Genomic DNA, 15606 nt, shown 5'->3' on the forward strand with positions numbered 1-15606 from the left:
AACTGCTGACCTTGCGGTTAGCAGTCCAGCTTGTAATCCACTACACTAATATGTTGTTGTTGTTGTTGTTGCCATCGAATCAGTTCCAACTCATAGGATTTCTGAGGAGCGGCTGGTGAGCTTGAACCACCGACCTTGCAGTTCAAACTGACCTTGCGGCCCAGTGCACTAACCTACAGCACCACACAAGAGGTTATTAAATACAGATTTTTAAATAATTGTTATTAACATATTTGAGGAAATAGATGACAATACTGGCAATCTCACCAGGGAGCTGCAATCTACATGTATATAATTTTTTTAATAACAAATGGGAATTCTAGAACTGAAAAGTACAATGTAACAGAAATTAACACTATATGTAGCATCATAGAGTAAGGACTGCTAACCACAAGTCTGGCGGTTCAAATCACCAGCTGTTCCTTGGAAACCCTACACAGGGTGGCTCTAAGTCAGAACTAACTCAACTGGGCAGCACTTAATAACAAAGACAGATGGATCTGCAAGAGAACAGATCCAGCTAATGAGAGAATTAGTGATCTAGAAAATGAATCAGTAGAAAATGTCCAGAGTGGAAAGTAAATATATTATTTAAAAAGAAAGAAAGAAAGAACCCCCAATAGTGAGTATTTTAATTTATGAAAGAAATCAATATTTATGAAAGGAAATTAATATTTATTCTGTACATGGACTAGACACAGTTGTTTTAAAGTAACTAAACTTGATTTCATAGGGACCCCTGGTAGCATAATGGTTATGAATTGGACTGTTAACCACAGCAAGGTCAGCAGTTCAAATCCATCAACAGTTCAAATCCAACAGCCTCTCTGCAGAAGAAAAATGAGGCTTTCTGTGCCTGTAAAGATTTATAGTCTCAGAAACTACATTATTGTTGTTGTTAAGTGTTGTCGAGTTGCTTCTAACTCATAGAAACCCATGTAGGTGATGAGCAGCAGCTGGTGGGTTTGAACCATTGACCTTTTACCTTTCAGTTAGCAGTCCAGTGCTTATCCTACATCCCCACACCAGCACTCCTGGAAACTCTATACAGGGTCGCTATGAGTTGGAAATGACTCAATGACATGAAGCAGCAGTAGCAACAAACCTGATTTCATAAGACACCGTTTATATTTTTCACATTTGAGGGGGAAAATTCATAAGCAATAATAAAAGAGCTTGTATTTTAAATATATACTCCTAATAATAAAAGTCTAGAGAGAACTTTACAGTACACAAAGCATGTAGTTAAAAAAAAACAACGGCTTTTGAAGTTGGAAAATATAGATTAAAATGCTTCTGTGATTTATTAGCTGGGTACTCTATGATCCCCACTTCCCTTACCTATGAAAGGTGACAATACTTCCCTAGAAAGTTATTGGGAGGATTGCGTAAGCTAATGTATATATAACATTTAGCAAAAATGCATGGGACTAAACGAATGCTGGTGTCTACAATGTGTTATTTATTTAATTTAGGCCATCTAAGAATCAAATGGCAGTGTAGCATAAGCAGTGAACTGTAGGATAAATTCAGACCCACCAGCCACTTCTTGGAAACCCTATACAGGATCACTGAGTCACCAACTCGACGGCACTTAACATGAATCCAGTACATGTAAAATATACCATTTTAGATCCTATGGTCAAAAGGATGCACTGCATCTTTGGGTTAACAATTGTAAAATCTTTATCAGTTGTCAAAAAGGCAGGGTTTGGACTGACTGGCTCAGAAAACAGTAGTGGCAATGTCAGATATACTGAAGAAGAGCTGGTTTGGGGAAGAGATTGAGGAATCTGCTCCAGAATACGTTGAGTTTGGACAACTACATGCCTACTAAAAAAAACTATAGAAGAACTGATACATTTGAGTTATGGTGTTGGAGAAGAATATTTGAAAGTACCATGAACTACCAGAAGAATAAACAAATCTGTGTTGGAATTTAAGTATAGTCAGAAAGCTCCTTAGAAGCCAGGATGGTGAGACTTTGTCTTTCATACTTCGACATAGTCTCAGGAAAGGTCAGTCCCTGGAGAAGGAAATCCTGCTTGCTGAAGTAGAGGGTCAGTGTAAAAGAAGAAGACGCCCAATGAGATGGATTGACACCGTGACAGCAGCAATGGACTCAAGCATAACAACAATTTTGAGGATGGCTCAGGGCTACGCAGTGTTTTGTTCTGTGTGCATAAGGTTGCTATGAGTCAGAACCAACTTGACAGCACCTAACAACTAGATGAAGCCGTGCATCAGTAGTTAGCAACCTGAAACTGGCACACGGAAAAGAAACAGGTGTAGATTTCAGGGGAGTGGGGATACAAGGGAAGTCTGAGGAGTTAGAGAGTGCTGGGCAGCAGGAAAATAGAGTCAATGCACTAAACATTGTTGTCGTTAAGTGTCATCAAGTAAATTTCGACTCAGAGTAACCCTGTATAGGGTTTTCAGGAGTGGCTGGTGAATTTGAACCACTGACCTTGTGGTCCAGTGCTTTTTTGCCCAGAGCGCCACACCAGGACCCCGCACTAAACATAGCCAGTGTTTTTAGAAACTTCAGGAAGAAGTTCCCACAGCCAGAATGAGCATCAGTACACAGCAGGGATCTCTGGGGGTTTACTTTGCCACATGAGTCACAATCACATCCTGCTAACTAAATCAAAACTCCTTATGATGCTGTCTCCTAGAAAGCAGCCTGTACTTTTCCTTTGTAGCACATAGGCATAATTGTATTTAGATAATTACTTGAGAAATGATGGGTTTACTGCCTTCCTCCTAGATTTGATGATTCTTTAGGATGGGGCTCTCTCTTGTTCACAGCCACATCATCCATACCTACCTAGCAAAGTATCTGGCAGGGAATAAACAGCTTTTGGTAAGTGTGATGAATAAAAGGACAAGTAAGATCAGATAAACAGTTTTAAGCCTAGCATCCTGCTACTCAAAGTGTGGTTAACAATATTACCTGGAAGCTTACTGTTGTCTTGTTATTGTTAAGTGCCATCGAGTTGATTACGATTCACAACCACCCTGTATAAGGTTTCTGAGAAGCAGCTGGTTGGCTTGACCTTATGTTTAGCAGTCCAGTGTTTATCTTGCAGTGCCACACCAAGACTTATTAGGCATGTAAATTCTCAGGCTCCACCAGCTAGGTACCATTGAGTCAATCCCAAATTATGTCAACCCCAAGCTTAGAGAGTAGAACTGTGCTTCACAAGGGTTTCAAAGCTATGACCTCTCAAAAGCAGCTCACCGGGTCTTTCTTCCACACTACCTCTTTCGTCCAAACTGACACCCTTTCAGTTATTAGTCCAATCCGGGCACTTAACCATTTGCACCACCCAGGGCTCCATATTGAGACACAATCTTACTTTTAATAAGACCCACAGGTGATTTGTATGCGCATAAAAGTTTGAAAAGCGTCAGCTCAATGTAGACACTTCTGATACCTAAATCAGAAAAAGTGTTCCCCTGAATGACGGCAGGAAGAGGTGGGAAATGATTAGGACTCAGCAGCCTGACTTCAACCAAGATCATTTAAGAATTTAAAAAACACATAAGGATTGTATTATGAAATGTCCAGTTTCTCTAGCAAAGGTTCACAACCTTTTAGAAAACATTGATGCCTGGAGCCCACCCCCACCTCATCCCCAGCCCCGATTTCTGATTTACTCAGTCAGAAGCATGGCCAGGGCACAGGGCCACACAAAACTCCCCCAGGTGTCTCTTGTGCAGCCAAGGTTGAGGAAACACTGCCTGAGACCATTCTAGCCCCAACAGCTGGAACCTCTGAACCAGGTATATCCAGACTACAATGGATGCTCTCTCTAGTGAGGAAGGAGTTCTGGTAGTATAGTGGCTAGGAATCGGGCTGCTAACTTCAGGGTCAATAGTTCGAAACTACCAAATGTTTTGCAGGAGAAAGATGAGGCCTCCTGCTCCCGTAAAGATTTACAGCCTTGGAAACCCTGTACAGGGTCACTATGAGTCGGAACCAACTCCACGGCACATCACCACCACCACCAGCACAATCAGCTCAATATTGAGACAGCTGGCTGCTGCTCTCACTCAGAACCCACATCATATTCTGATCTTAGTTCTACAATACAAAGACTTTGTTGTCAAGTTTCAATATAATTCGGCTTCTTTGAGCCAATTATCATGAAGCCCTGGTAGCGCAGCAGGCTAAGTAATGGACTGCTAACTGCAAGGTTGGTGCTTCAAACCCACCAGCCACTCCTCAGGCGCAAGATGAGTCTGTCTGCTCTTGTAAAAATTTAGTCTCGGGAACCCTTTGGAGCAGTTTCTACTCTATTCTGTAGGGTTGCTATGAATTGGAATCAAAAGGAGCTCTGGTAGTGTAGTAGTTACGAATCGGGCTGTGAACCACAAGGTCAGCAGTTCGAAACTACTAGCTGTTCCACGGGAGAAAGATGAGGCTTTCTGCTCCCGTAACGATTTACGGCCTCGGAAATCCTGTACAGGGTCGCTATGAGTGGAAACTGACTCCACGGCACATAACAGCAACAATAAACCCCATCTAACCACAAGCCGTAGTGTAGTGGTTACGAATCGGGCTGCGAACCTCAGGGTCAGCAGTTCGAAACTAGGCGTTCTGTTCCCGTAAAGATTTACAGCCTCGGAAACCCTGTATAGGGTCGCTATGAGTCGGAATCGACTCCTCGGCACATAACAACAACAACAACCACAAGCCAAATACCAAGTCTTCCTCATGACAAGGCTCTACTACTGATAAAGAAAGGCTTTTGACTCACATTCCTGTTATGTTTATCCAGCCTGGAGAACTAAAGTATTCTGCCCTGTACTGATATTTCCAGATTCTACCCACTCCTCAGTAATTAGCTTCCAGACTTGAATCTTCTGTCCCTTTGCCCTGAGTTTCCTGTCTCTGCTTTCAGGCATGGTTTTTATAGAACACATTAAGATGATTTCAAAATGGATATGGAAGAACCGAGGGCTAAGAATAGCTAGAATATTTATGCTAAGACGCCTGCTTTCATGATGAGCAGCAGGTTTGTGGATGCTTAGTACATTATTATAAACACACTAACAAACGAATTGGACTCCTGTTGTGGCACTGTAGGATCAGCACTGGACTGCAAATCACAAGGTCACAAGGTCAGTGGTTCAAACCCACCAGCTGCTCCTCAGAAACCCTATACAGGATCACTATGAGTCAGAACTGACTCAGCGACACTTAACAACAATAACAATAAGCAAATAAAAGTGGTAGTGCATGTTCCAATGGTGAGAATATGTCAAGAACGATGGATTATGATTAACCCAGTTCTGTGCATGAGGGGCATTTTAAGGAAAAACACAAACAAAAGAGAAAAGATGACTTATGTAGGGATAGAAAAAGGACAGTTATCTTCCTAAGAGAAATTTGTTTCCAGCTTTTGTAAATAATCATAGAAGAGATTTTTAGTAAGCTAAAACCTTTTGCACAAAACAAAATGCCACAATAACACATTAAAGGAAAACCCATATATAATTAAACAAATTTGCACTAAGAATATGGAACGGGGCTAATCACATTAAAGGAAGATTGAATACTAGATTTTTTTAATGTTGAGTACAATAATTTATTTATATCCAAATTCCATCTATAAATCTTTAGCTTGCCCAAAATTTCCAGAGTATTCAATTTGAGAATAATTCTGTGGGACGTTCTAAAGTAATCTGAAGAAGTTGTTGTTAAATACCGTGGAGTAGGTTCTGACTCATAGCAACCCTGTATACGGTTTCTGGGAGTCCTGGTGTGGACCACAAGGTCTGTTTGAACCGCAAGCTCAGTGATTCAAACCTACCAACTGCTCCTCTGAAATCCTATACAGGGTCACTATGAGTTGGAGCTGACATAATGACACTTAACAACAACATATCTGGATCACAGTCCTGGTGTGGCCTATTGGATAAGCACTGGATTACTAACCACAAGGTCAGCAGTTCAAACTCACCAGGCGCTCCTCAGAAACCCCTATACAGGGTCGCTATAAATGGGAACTAACTCGATGGCACTTAACAACAATAGGTTTCTGAGGCGCAGTTGGTGGGTTAGTACCACTGACCTTGAGGTTAACAGCCAAGTGTTTATCCTACAGCACCACACCAGGACTCCTGGTCTAGAGAAGAGGCAAGAGGCATGCCAAATGAAATAAGGAAGAGTGTGTAAAGACTGAGTAAAATTAAGCCCATTTCCTCTTCCTGGAAGAGCTTCCTGGGCAGAGCTCTTCAGATGCTAGTGTACATCTCCAAGACAGGGACTGCAGTATTCCCCAAAGGTACTGGACCACAGAACCCTTTTTCAGAGAGCAACTTGAGAACCAATATCCTGCATACACAACACACATGGGAAATGCTGTTAGATTTAACACACATGTACACACACATGCTTCCAAGAACAATGAAGGGAAGCCTAGCGAATCAAACATAAACCAAAGAAAACGTGAGGACAGCAAATCACTTGCACTTTGCCAGACCTTCTCCTTGGATGACTCTTCACTGTCCCCAAGACGAGTTATCAAGTCTCAGCCATTGCCCAATGAGGCTCGTGCTTTCAGGGAGCTCCTACCGGGTACATTTTTGGAAATAGCATCCCATCTGTTTAGAAACCCCAACGAATATTTATTTTCTGGATTCCCTACCAGATGATTTCTACAAAAACTGTGAAGCTTTTTACAATTGTGCAACTCACAAAATAATAATGGACAGAGTGTTCATTTTTAAAGACATCAATTGGTATTATAATCCGTCTGTAGGGCAAACCCACCCATTAAGCACCTGCTAGTTAGAATGCCTGAGAGCAAGCTGGTAGGACAGCCAAGGAAACACTAGACTTCATGTTTTTAAGGATTTTATTACTGTATCTCTGACAAGAAATTTGTATACATAATGCATATTATATAATATGGAGTACTGCTGTGGCATTGTAGGATAAGCACTGGACCACAAGGTTGCTTTGAACCACCAGATCAGTGGTTCAAACTCACCAGCCACTCCTCGGAAACCCTATACAGGGTCAGAACTGACTCCACGGCACTGTAACAACAGAAACATATATAATATGGAGCATAGTATCCCCATACAGTGAGCGCTGGATTTTCAAACCACAAGATCTGTGGTTCAAGCCTGCCAGCTTCCCCGAGGGAGAAAGATGAAGCTTTCTACTCCTGCAAAGACTTAAAACCTTAGAAACCCTATATAGGGTTGCTATGAGTCAGAAGCAACTCAACAGCACTTAATAATGATGTTGTTGTTGTTAAGTACTGTTGAGTTTGTTCCAATCCATAGCAACCCTGTATAGGGTTTCTGAGGAGCAGCTGGTGAGCTTGAACTGCCGACCTTGCAGTTCAAACGGCTTTGCAGTCTGACGCATTAACCCACAATACCACACCTGGACTCCTTCAATAATGATATATGTAATTATGTAATATGAATAATGCCAGTAAAACTCACTGTCGGTTCTACCAGGTTTAGGGGATGAAAACAGATGCAAAATATGGGGTTGAAGATAAAACCAGCTGCTCCAATTAATGGTGAGCCGAGATGTGTCAGTGTAGATCTGTGCTCCACGGGGTTTTTAATGGCTGATTTTTTTGGAAGTAGATTGGCAGGTCTTTCTTCCTAGGAGTTTCTGGATGGACTTGAACCACCAACCTTATAGTTAGCAGTCAAGCATGTTACCTGTTTATATTACCCAGGAGCATGTATTTGTGTGTGTGTGTGTATATACCATTCCCATCAAATCAATTTTGATTCATAGCGACCCTATGTAGGGTTTTCGAGACTGTAACTCTTTATTGGAGTGGACAGCTTCATCTTTCTCTTGAGGAGCAGCTAGTGAGTGTAAACTGCTGACCATTTAGTTAGCAGCCCAACATCTAATCCCACATTATCTTTGTTTTGTTTTTTTCATTTAAAATCACTTCCTTTAATATACAAGAAACATACAAAAGACAAAGAAAGCCCAAATCAAGCTCTTAGTCCCCGAGTTGGTAGGTTAGGGGGAGTCAAAGAAAACCAGACTTTTATTAGTAAGTCAGGGAAAGAGAAGGACACTGGACACCACTGGGCCCAGGGCCTAGTCCTCTACCATGAAAAAGTGCTGGTTTTCCTTGTCATGGTCCTGTCCTTGCTCCCATCCTTGTCCTCCAGTTTTCAGAAGTCGTCCAGTTCCCAGGACGGCCCCTTCTTTTCGTTGCCTAACATTTTCACTCAGGGGAGAAAGCCATTTACCCTGGCGTGATGTCAGGGTTCCAGGGGAGTTGTCAGCCTGCAAGGTGGTGAGGGGGATGTCCCTAGCACCTTGCCATTTGGTTTCCGTCTATTACATTTAGAACCTGAAGATCAGGGAGTTTCAGGATCTCTCATGAGCTTGTCTGAGCCCTAGCTGGCCATAGGGCTTTCGGTGAAGACCTCGTTGGAGGGGAGCTCAGTTTGGCTCAGAGGTGGTATCTGGTCCTCCAGGGATGATGAAGGTATCTCCAAGGGCAGAACAGGCTCTGGGGGAAGGATTTGATTTGGGGGCTTAGGTGTCAAACTCTTCACTCAGCTGCTTCACCAGTGGGCTTTCATGTTTACTGGTGCTGGTCTTCATAGGTGTCCGGGCAATGCCAAGGGTAGGAGAGCGAGGATCTGAGTCCTTGCACTGATTAGGATCCTCCAGCTGTTTCCCTGGTGATAGGCTTGGCTGTGGAGAGCTCGCCACATGGATGGGAGTACGCAAGATGCCCGCACTAGGTGAATGAGGGTCTGCCACTTGAGCCAGATGCTTGTAGTGTGGCGGGGGCCACGCAGGAGTGACTGAGACACGTTTGGCCAAGCCCGTCTTTACTAGGAAAAGTAGGATGGGTAAGGGCCCGGACCGGAGCGAGGAAGGGATGCCAGGCCCCAATGCCACTTTTAGGTCCACAGGAGCTCGAGCTTTCCCACATTATCTTTAATTATGTTTTTTCACGAACTTTTTAAAGCCTCTGTATGTGTGTATAATTTACAGAAGGTTTTACCAGGTTTAGGGGCTGGAAACAGATGTAAAATGTGGGATTGTTGTTGTTGTTAAGTGCCATCGAGTCAGTTCCGACCCATAGCCACCCTGTATAGGGTTTCCGAAGAGCGACTGGTGAGCTTGAGCTGCCGATCTTGTGGTTCAAACTGACTTTGCAGCCCAGCGCTTTAACCCACAACACCACACCAGAGCTCCACGCTGAAAAATGTTGTTATTAAGTACCATCAAGTCATTCAGACTCACAGTGACCCTGCATAGGGTTTCTGAAGCTTTAAATCTTTGTAGGAGCAGAAAGTCTCAGCTTTACCCCACGAGTAGCAGATGGGCTCAAACCACTGACCTTGTGGTTCGTAGTCCAGTACTTGTCGTAGGATCCATAATGATATTTTAAGTTACAACAAGAGAATGATTGCCATACAATAGGTCATTGTGGAATGGGAAAGTAACTAAAACTAGACGCTGTGATGGGTAGACTCTTAGAAGTAAGACATCTATTCTGCTGTTACAGGGGGTCGCTATGAGTCAGAACTGACAGGATGGCATCAAACTATAACAGCTGTAACACTATCCTTTATTTTATTGTCTGCTGGGCAAATTTTTAAAACATTTCCTTCCCTTTGGATATCTGATATAATTACATTTTTCATCAAGTTTAATTTTTTTTTTTTAATCAGACCCATTATGTTCTATAATTATGGCCTCCATCGACTAAGGAAATCATTTGTCTCTTCTTTGGCAACAAACTGAAATAAGAAACCTTCTAAATACAGGTGAAGTTCTTCACCAAATTAATGTGTGAAATCTTCAAGATGGATTTAATTTTTGCCACTTGATAACTTTTTCTGGATTTGTAATGGTCTCTTTCCACTGGTTCACTACATCAATGGTATTACTGTCTTTACTAATCCAAATCTGTACAGAAACAGTATAATTATTTAACTTGACAAAATAACAACTGAGCTCAAATAGAAGTGTTCTTATTAAAGAAATCTGACAGTTAAAAAAAAAAAGAAGAAGAAGAAGTAAGACATCTTGGGCTGCAGGCCCAAGTTAGGATGCTGATAATTCACTCCGAAGGGAAGAGGTCGAAGCATTCTAGTTAGGTAGAAGGGTACTTGCAAAGACATACAGGCAGGAAGGAGCATGTTGTTGTTAGGTGTCACCCAGTTGGTTCACAGTCACAGCAACCCTATGTACAGAATGAAACACTGTCCAGTTCTCATCACCCAGAAGGAATATTTGTGGTTGGTGTTATATCTATTGAGTTGGTTCCTACTTATAGCAACTCTGTATAGGAGCGGCTGGTAGTTTTGAACACCAACCTTGTGGTTAGCAATCGTACGGCACCACACCAGGACATCAGAAGGAGAATGTTGTTGTTCAGTGTCGTCGAATTGGTTCACACCCATAGCGACCCTGTATAGGGTTTCCGAGGAGCAACTGGTGAGCTTGAACCATCAACCTTGCAGTTCAAATTAACTTTGCAGTCCAGCGCATTAACCCACAAAACTACACCAACACTGCAACCAAAAGACCAATATGAATCAAACATTCCAAGCATGGGTCCTGTGAGCCCACACTCTCCCCTGAGACTCACATGATATGTGTTTTTACAGGTTTGGGAAATAACAAAGGCGACATGGTTCTATGCCAGGAGCTGTTACAGGGCCTTTCTAGTGTGACAAACAGCAGCCCCTTCGGTGGGTCCATTCTGCAGTGTTTTAGAGTCACTGCTGGGAGCTCAGTCCAGAACTTGTCTCTTCAATCCTGCCAATAATTCTTGCCAATTCTCTTCACCTGTTTAATAAAACCTTCTGTGTTTAAACAAGTGGTTATAGATTCACACAGCTGCAACCAAAATCTTGTCTGATGCAAATGTCAATTGTTGAGTATCAAAATCTAAGTATGTGAACTGAGCCCTCATGCACCTCTCTGAGCCATGGAAGATGTGTTTCAGAACAATTGTGATTCCAAAGACACCTAGAGATCTTCACGGCGAATTTACTCTGCCGTCCTCACTAGAAGAGAAAAAAGCTGTTGAAAGTTTCAGAGTCTAAAGATAGGTGCCTTTTCATTAAGAGACTGTGAAATTTTTCTTAAAAATCAATGCAAATGAAAAAGATGAGGTTTGGTGGTCAGATAGAGACTATAAGAACCGAGACTATGGCCCTTGGTCACCCTTCAAGACTGGAACTGAAGTCAATTATCAGTGAGGCAATAGATAAGTATGTAGCAAGGACAACAATACTGGCAAGGTGTGCATACCATAAAATGATCATCCATCAGTCACGGGAAATGTGGTAAAGGAGAGTGCAAAGCGGTTTGTGCATCCTGTGTGGACATGGGTGTTTTACAAATATATTGCCAGTTTTAAAAGTTATAAAATAGCAATGATCAAAGCAGCAAAATCTACTGGATGGGAAATGCTTCTGGTTTAGGAAATATTATTTGCATCTTAGTAGAATCAAAACAATTGTAAACAGAAACTCTATCAAGAAACACTGTATCTTGCAAACTTCAGTTTAAAGAAAAATATAGTCTGATAATCCAGGAAAATCAGGAAAGAAAGATTACTACAGATAATAAATACATACATATGAATGACTTAGCTTTCATGCATACTGGAGGGCTGTTGTAATTCTGTCCCTGGAGCCACAGTCAGAAAAACAAATACTGGTGACTAGTTCTGGCTGGGTCTTTCACTAATAAATCCTCTAAGAGATGACACCAAACAGATGACCGTTAATCAGAATTCTACACCAGAAAGAATGACCACAAATTTACATTAAGCTGCATGTTCCCTAATGTGCAGAATTGTTGCAGTTGCAAAGTGCTGTCAAGTCGGTTCTGACTCATAGTGACCTATGTAGGGTCCGAGAAGTGACTGGTGAGCTCAAACTACCAACATTGTGGTTCCAACTGACCTGGTGGTCTAGTGCTTATCCTACAGTGCCATACACCAGGACTCCTGTGCTCGGTTGTAATATTACAACTGAATATTCTGATTACAGGTGCTTATGTCTTATATTTCTGAGGTCAAAATGCCTTTCAGTAATATGATGTGGAAAATAGCTGATCTGCCTTCAGCACTAACATCCGTCTCGTTAGACCACAGGGTAATTTGTAAATAATTTAATGAACACATGACTAATTTTCCAGATCCTTTTCTATCTTTAGGAGATGGGATATCTGTAAACGGTATGTCATTCTCGACTGCTACACAGCACTTAATTACATTACCCAACTCCATTAAAACCGAGAAAAATAATTTGGGAGTATTTGACTTCTTCAGGTCATTAAATAGTGAGCAATAGATACTTCGTGTCTCACATATAAAGCTTGGTTTCCTGTCAAAGTGTTCGGATTACCAGGGTCAGCACTGATCCCCAATTTTAGGGACAGATGGGAAATGCCATCATGGATCACTGGGAGTTTGTTTGTAGAATTTCTACTACCCAGATGTGACTTCATCCACCAGAAAAGGGTAAAGAACAAGTTGCAGTGAAGTCATAGAATGTTAAGCTAAGCATTGTTGCTGTTGTTAGCTGCCAGCTAGTAGGCCTCAAACTCACGACAACCCCATGTACAATGGAATGAAATGTTGCCCAGTCCTCTGCCATCCCCATGACGATTTGGGGATAGAATCATTGTGACCCATAGAATTTGTAATGACTGATTTTCAGACGTAGATCACCAGGTCTTTCTTCCTAGTCTCTTGTAGTCTGCAAGCTCTGCTGAGACCTGTTCAGCATCATAGTAACATGAAAAACCCCAAAGACAGACAAGTGGTAAGCAATGACCAGAAATCAAACCCAAGTCTCTAGTGGAAGATGAAAATTCTATCATTGATCCCAGCATTGTCCTCCAAGCTGGACTTTAGAAGACCTGAATTCCAGCTATCATTCACACACAGACACACAAATTGTTTAAAGATAAAATAAAATAATAGGTGATTGTAGGCAGTGAGTTCAAAATTCTCTTCCAGATTAACATTCTTAAACACTTTTAAAACTAAAAAGAGAGAGAGAAGGAACTCTTTTACCAGATTTGAAATGTTAGCTCTGGGGGATAATTCTTGTCTCTTTTCAACATCTGGGGGCCCGGAGTTCCGTGCAGATCTCCATGGGTCTTGGCATCCATCTTCCACTGGGTCCAAGAGCTTCTCGGTGCAGGGACCCAGATCCAAAGGACACACCCCGCTCTTGGCTCTTCTTTTTTGGTGGTAATAAGCTCCTCCAGATCTCTACCCACTAGTTTTATATCCCAAAAGAGGTTAACTCAAAATACAACCGAGTAGTGTAGGTTGTATACTGCCTCATTTACATAACTTCCGCTAACCCCGCCACATTTGCATCATATAGGTGGGGATTTACAACACATAGGATAATTACATCAGGTCACAAAATGGAGAATAATTACACACTCAATTCATAACAGTTAACAACAATGTAAAATATCCTATGATTGTTGTTGTTGTTGTCAAGTGCCATCGAGTCGATTCCAACCCATAGTGACCCCGTATAGGGTTTCCAAGGAGCAGCTGGTGAGCTAGAACCACTGACCCTGCAGTTCAAACAGTTTTGCAGTCTGGTGCATTAGCTCACAGCGCCACACCAGGACTACATGATTACAGTCACTCAATTCCACACAGAGGTGCCATTTTGAAATTTGAAAGCAGTGAAGCCATAAAAATCAACCTTTCCTACTCATGGTGTTGAGCATCACCAAATATCCCTCCCAGGCTCTACATTCTACAATGGCCTGTAGACTTGACCATAGTCTCTTGGAAGCTACAATCAGTAGCTAGCAGACAGCAGAGAAAGGAAATACTTTCCCAAAGATGGCCCTCCAGGTTGCCAGTTATTCAAGTGGTCAAATCTCTCCTCAGATGATCTCACAGCTCATACACTGCAGAACAGTGGGGCGTACTCTCTGCCTTCCCCTAAAGACACATTAGCTAATTTTTCAACTTTTTCTCTCTCTCACCATTAAGTTTTCAATAGCAATGAAAAGCTATTCAGCTCTATACCTGAGTTTAAAATCACTAAGAATTAAACTGAACTCTCGAATTTAAAATGACACCTTGAAACAACATGAATCTGTAGACAGTCAAGAATTTTCTCCCAAGAACTACTGCAAGCATATTTAGTAAGTATTTGGTGAGGAGTTCTGTGAGGCGGAAAATGCCATTAGCAATGAGCTTCCCTAGAAACTAAGACTTCAGCACTAGCACCACCATCCTAAAATGCTATCTCAATGAAATAAGAGACAGCTAAGACTGTCTGTATTATACTTCCTTCTAACTGTGGAAAATAGAGTTAGAATAGGAATCACTTTTCCCTCATCTCAGAAATCTGCTAAGAGACTTTTGGAGACATGGGTACAGTGTAATAACAGATCTCTAGGACAGTGAACCAATTCAATGCAACTTGTATTTACTGAGCACCTATAATGTGTCTGCACAGAGTCAGTCCCTGGGAACCGGGACCATAACTTCACTGAGAGAGCCCTCAATGGAAGAGAGAGAGATTTACCCCAACAGTGGTCCATGGAAAATGTAGCAATGGAAATGTGAACTATCACTGAAGCAGGAGTGATTGTCTCAGGAGGGTCTGCGGAGACATCCCAGGGTTGGCAACACATCAGAGGGACTTGGAGATGATAAGGTTGAATAACAGAGGAGACTACACTCAAGATGTAAGTACCCCAAAGAATGGTAAAATTTCACCCAAGTTTCTTCACCTAAAACATTATCATGAGTCAACATAAGAAAAACTCCAAATAAATTTACATTCAGATTACATTAAAAGAACTACTAAGAGACTGAATTTTCACCAGTTTCAGAACAGAAACATATCCTGAGTTATTAACTCTTACACATTTTCCTATTTGCGTCACTAGTATCACATATGAATGTACCAAATATATATATATATTATATAGATATTTTGAGAGAGAGAGCTCTGATAGCGTAGTGGTTATGAATCGGGTTGTGAACCACAAGGTCAGCAGTTCGAAACTGCCAGCTGTTCCGTGGGAGAAAGATGAGGCTTTCTGCTCCCATAAAGATTTACAGCCTGGGAAACCCTGTACAGGGTCGCTATGAGTTGGAACCGACTCCATAGCACATAACAACAACATATATATATATATCTTTGGTATAGTCAGATGTTGTTGTTAAGTGCCATCAAGTCAGGTCTGACTCATAGCAACCATGTATAGGGCTTCTGAGGGGTGGCTGATGAGTCTGAACTACTGACTTTGTGTTTCAAACCAGCCTTTCGATCTCGTGCTTACCCTACAACTCCACACCAGGACTCCATATATATACATGCACGTTCTATTTCTCTAGAGAACCCTAAGACAAAATTCCTGGTTGGTTGGTTGGTTTGTGTGTTTGTTTGTTTGTTTGTTTAAAAAAATCACATACTAGAACAACAGGGCTCTGTGATACAGGGATGGAGGCATACCCGGAAGAAGGGAAATAATACTAAGATGCTTGACTGTCTTATGAATATTGGTTTCCCTTGCCTACTACTATAAAATAGACACTTGAGTGGGATAGAAAGGAATGTCGGAAAACATGATTA

General features: G+C 41.8%; 1 protein-coding gene and 1 pseudogene across 2 annotated transcripts in view; both read right to left on the reverse strand.

Moving 5' to 3' along the window:
* The window catches only part of FRMD3 (FERM domain containing 3), a 494426-nt gene that overhangs the window by 405456 nt on the left and 73364 nt on the right, over positions 1 to 15606 (reverse strand). The window lies entirely within an intron of this gene.
* LOC102816803 overlaps positions 8093 to 15606 on the reverse strand; it is a 79691-nt pseudogene continuing 72177 nt past the window's right edge.

Source organism: Chrysochloris asiatica, unplaced genomic scaffold, assembly GCF_000296735.1.
Source record: "Chrysochloris asiatica unplaced genomic scaffold, ChrAsi1.0 scaffold00014, whole genome shotgun sequence".
NCBI classification, from domain to species: Eukaryota; Metazoa; Chordata; class Mammalia; order Afrosoricida; family Chrysochloridae; genus Chrysochloris; species Chrysochloris asiatica.